Below are 5,359 nucleotides of genomic sequence, written 5' to 3'. Positions count from 1 at the left end.
TTATAGAAGCACTTCGTCATTCCTCAGGGAGGATACAGGCACAAACACAAAGTGACACCCCATTTTGGATTTCAAAAAAAAGAAAAGAAGAGAGAGCGAGAGAGAAAAGCAGGAAGAAATTACATCTGCCTGAGTCAGTAAAGCGGAATGATTCAACAGCCCAGCAGACGCACAGCTCGGTGATACTCGATTGCTGCTAAATGAATCCAAAAAACTCCTCAAAGACTTCATTCATCCAGCGCCAGCTGACGGTGACAAACTGTTCAGTCCATTTTCACAGGTTTTCAGTTTCCATCACTGAGATGCAGATGAAGAAACACAGACAAACCAGACAGTATTACAAATAGCATTTAGTGTTTACTACTCCAAACATTAATAACATGCCGATCAGCTTTAAATATGAATAAAGTAAATTACATGTAGTGGCGCTCTAATCTCAGGGACAGGTCCTCCTGTTTTGTCAATATGCTCTTATCCAGCCAGTGTTGGTTTCATTAGGAGAAAAGCACTGCATCACTAACCTAAACGGACTGCTAGCTCGATTAATATTACATATACTGAAGTTTTCTTTAGGTCAGGTCCAGACTGACTGATAATGTGTCACTGAAGTCGCCAGTGAGGCCACATTTTATTAAAACAGATGGTTAAAAAGTCTTAAACAATTTGCAGATCAGAGTTCACCAACAATGCATCTATCACCTGACAACAGTAAGCTAACGTATGCATTTTAATGTTCTAGCAACTTTCATATTTACCTTCTCTGTGTGAATACATTTAGAAAAGGTCATATACCCTCCTAGGACCTGGCGTCCACATATGTGGACATCACATTTTGGATTATTTAGACCAAAATACTCAATTCTGCTCTACAAGGGCCTGATATCCACTTACGAGGACATTATACTGCTGCTGTTCTATCAAAAATGTAAGCTAATATCTTCATATGTGGCTCTTATTTTTCATAAAAACAAAAATAAGGTAAAAAAAAAAATCTGGTAATTCTTTGTTTTTACATTCATCGAGCCCCAATATGCCCAAATATCAAAGAGAAATTAAAAATGCATGCCGTGGAAGAGTTCGGGTCTTAGGAGGATACAGCACCACAAGCATAAAGTCACAAATATGAAGCCAGAGTGATGAAAAAAAGGAGAAAAAACACAGTGTAAAACGATTGAGTCTGTAATGACACTGCACACATTTGCACTTTTCAAATCAGTCAAGACAGAAATCATTTACAATACGCATATGAAGATGTGACGGGACAGAACACATGCTTTCACTGTGGGAACTGATAAAAACTTTATAACGCTGAAATGAAAAGACCACAAAAGTCTGGATAATTATACGCTCTCTTAAAGGTTACAAGGTGAAAAAGCGAGAAAATGTACAGCATCTTATTAGACTTCCCATCTCCCTGTGGACAGGCCGCTCTCTATTGTAGCCAAATGTGCCAGTGATGAAGTAATAATTGCTCTTGCCAGAGTGCCACGGTTCACATCGTGTGTGTTCCTGTGTGCATGTGTGTGTGATTAGTGCCGACGTTCCTCTCCTGCAGATCGTCTTAGCACAGCTCCAATTACACCGCAGTCGATTAGATTTTCCCTGAAGCAAAGGCTGTGGGGAATACAGAAGACCCAGAGAAACAAAAAAAATTGTGTCTGAATATCATAACAGCAAATAGCTTTACTGTGTTAAAAGGTCTCTGTTCAAATCCTCAGACAGGTGCCAGCCACAACACGCTGTTTATAACTGACATTCAGACTTTGTTACATTAATGTACTGCACTATAATGCAAAACTCATCTAAAGTAGAAAAATACTCCTGCCAGCCACTTTATTAACTACACATCAACAAGGCAAATCTCTAATCAATCACATGGCAACATCTCAGTATATTTAGGCATGCAGACATGGTCAACACAACCTGGTCAAGTTAAAAGTTGGAAGGTGATTTAACTGACTTTGAATGTGCCGTCATGGATGTTGATGATGTGCCAGAGTCAAAGTCTTTCTGAAACTGCTGATGTACTGGGATTTTCCACACAACCATCTGTAGGATTTACAAAGAATGATCCAGAAAAGAGAAAATATCCAGCAAGCAGCAGTTTTCTTGGAGAAAACGGTCAGAGGTCAGAGGAGAATGGTCAGAATGCTCCAAGTTGGTAAGAAAGAAACAGTAACAGAAGAGCTGCAGAAGAGCATCTTTGAACATGCAACACATTCAACCTTGAAGCATATTGGCTACAGCAGCATAAAATGGTAAATGGCCTGTGTTTGTATAGGACTTTTACTAGTCCCGCCTAGGGACCCCAAAGCGCTTTACACACCCAGTCATCCACCCATTCACACACACATTCACACACTGGTGGAGGCAAGCTACAGTTGTAGCCACAGCTGCCCTGGGGCAGACTGACAGAAGCGAGGCTGCCATATCGCGCCCCTTCTGGCCAACACCAGTAGGCGGTAGGTGAAGTGTCTTGCCCAAGGACACAACGACCGAGACTGTCCGAGCCGGGGCTCAAACCGGCAACCTTCCGGTTACAAGGCGAACTCCCAACTCTTGAGCCGCGATCGCTCCATAAAACCATACCCAATGCCTCCCCTCTCAGCTAAGAACAGGAAATTGTATCAATATTTCACACAGGCTTACTAAATCTGGACAATGCTGTCTGACTTGACAAGTCTTGATTTCTCCTACAACATTTGGACAGTAGGGTCAGAATTAATGTAAACACATGTAATTATCCTGCCTTGAATCAACATCCAGGCTAATGGTGTAAGGCAGGGGTCGGCAACCCTAGGCCCGCGTACCACCCAGGGTTAACTGATGGCACGACCATAGCTGGACTGGCCATCGGGCATACCGAGCATTTGCTCAGTGGGCGGATGGTGATTTTCCGTTTTTATGGGCCGATGATTTATTTATTTATTTTGTAACGGTATAAATAATGAAAGGTGGTGGATTGGCCAGATGCTGGCCGGTGTGTAAAAATAGCTCAGTTGTTTGGTGGTGGCTATAGATTCAGTGACATTAGCAAGTGGTGGAGGCCAGTAGGTGGATGAGGGAAAGGGGAGGCAGGAGGAGCATAGATAATAGTAGTTATTCAGTAATAGTAGTAAATCACACAGCAATAGTACATTCATGTAGTTGTAAAAAGCATGAGAATATATCGAGTAATCCAAAGTATTCAGAATACGTACTCACATTAAGTAACTTAAGGGAATACGTTAAAAACTACATTTTGGGCACGATGTATTCTGTAATCTGTAGTGGAATACATTTTAAAAGTAACCTTCCCAACACTGGGGATGCTATCATCTCAATATGGACCAAAATCGCTGAAGAATTTGGCCTTAATTCTTGCATGCCATGAAGAATTAAAAAAGATTTCAAACTGGAAATTCACAAATTAATGAAAGATTTTACAGATTTTTTTTTTATATACATTCAATGAAAATATCTGAGGATCACTCAGATTTCTTTTAAGTGAAAACACCCCAACGTTACAGTCACACACCACTTCATCCACACAAACTGTGACACTTAAGGTAAGCGCTTCAGAATGAAGAGCAGTTTGCACCACCCATGAACAGGGAAATCCACCAGAAAAAGAAAACCTCAAGACACCATGATGCAAAGCAACAAAAAGGCATTTTGTGTTTGGAAAACGGGTGTTACTCTCAGCTCTTAACAACTGCAAAATTTCTCACTTTGGAACATTTAATTGCTCTCTCTGCCTGCAGTACACATGCTGACTGCAGCTGAATGAGGCGAGTTCACACCCAGTCACTGGGTGAAAGTGGGTCATAAACGCTAGGGCCTTATACACTTTGTCAAAACATGCATGGCACTGTAATCTACTGCTCCATGCCCACTGTGAAGATGATGTAAAAAACAAGTTGATCAATAAGACGTAAACGACTTCTCCAGTGGAGAGAGCAGTCCAAGGGTGACTGTTGGGAAAAGGTTGCATGTCCTGGGATTGTCACCTCTCTGCTGGTGCTCTGCCTCGGAGACTCACTGTAGAGGCCCTGATAATAAGCTAGACTGACAGCAACGTACACTGTTGCTTCTCCTTTGCACCCCTCCTGCCTCTGTTACTTCAAAAAGTGCCTCGCCGTTAGCTCTAAGAGTCTGGAGAAATGTCTTGTTGTAAAAGACAATGGCCTCGAGTTTTTCTTTACACTTTCATTTTGGTGTCAGAAAGGGTCAGCGGTTCATCTGAATATCAAATCAGCTGAGATCAAATGGAAGTGAGAGTACTGTTATAGTTGGAGAAAAGGGGAGGCAGCTATAACAGTTTCTTTCTGCATTTATTGATCTCTGGATCTCTTCCACAGTCTATCTTTAGTCCTTTCTTTCTCCCCTAAAACCCAACAGCAGATGGCTGCCCCTTCATGAGCTTGGTTCTGCTGGAGGTTTCTTCCTGTTAAAAGGGAGTTTTTCCTTCACACTGTTGCCAAGTGCTTGATTGTTGGGTTTTCTCTGTATTATTGAGGGGGTTTTACCTTATAATATAAAGTGCCTGGAGGCGACAGTTGTTGCATTTTGGTACACTTTTGGTTTCACTTTCAAATGCCACAACACATGAACAAAATCAGTTATCAGTCCATAAAATAATCAGGTCTGCTCATACAGAAACACTTTGCTATGGGGTTGTTGGGGGTTAAGGGGTGGATATGAAATGCAGACTGGTGAAACACAATCCGAGCGGATAGAGTGGTCCTGGGTGATGAGGCAGCTGAGGTGATGATGCTCAGAGGACAGTGAGAGGCCAGTGATCAGGGTGCCACCACACCCTTTTCCTCACCAACCAATTAAAGTAATTAGAGGACTGTTTCCAGTTACTGAAAGGTTAAATGGTCAATTTTCCAGCTGCCATCACAGTTATTTCTGTATGAGCACAGAGCACCAATATGCAAAAACGTAAACGCTCATACAAAATTTAATATGGAGAAATGACATTAACAAAATAAATAAATATTAAAAGAATAAATAGACATTTTGTGGAAACCAAATGGGGAAATGACATATTAAAAACACATAATTAATAGCATCGTGTTTGTTTTTTATTTCTGATTTGTATTGTTTTGTTTATCCTATGTCCATGTTGCATTGTTCTTCCATTTGACAATCCTATCCTAATAATAATCTATTTTTGTCTTTTGGGTATTTTTAAAGAAAATATTTCATCTAAAGCTCAGTCGCTATGAAATAGACCAGGATATTACTTAAATAGGTTATTATTGATTTAATGTGTCATTCTTTACACGAACCAATAATTTCAGGAAGCACAGGCAAGACGAGTGAGCTCCATCTGTCATGCCTTAATTGCCTAGACACTGAGGTCACTGTACAG

Source organism: Aulonocara sp. 'chitande type north' Nkhata Bay, linkage group LG8, assembly GCF_057382095.1.
Source record: "Aulonocara sp. 'chitande type north' Nkhata Bay isolate Kocher_YH1m ecotype deep benthic linkage group LG8, A_spYH_male_GT1.1, whole genome shotgun sequence".
NCBI classification, from domain to species: Eukaryota; Metazoa; Chordata; class Actinopteri; order Cichliformes; family Cichlidae; genus Aulonocara; species Aulonocara sp. 'chitande type north' Nkhata Bay.
The sequence above is the reverse complement of the archived record's forward strand: the minus strand, read 5'-3'. Positions refer to the sequence as shown.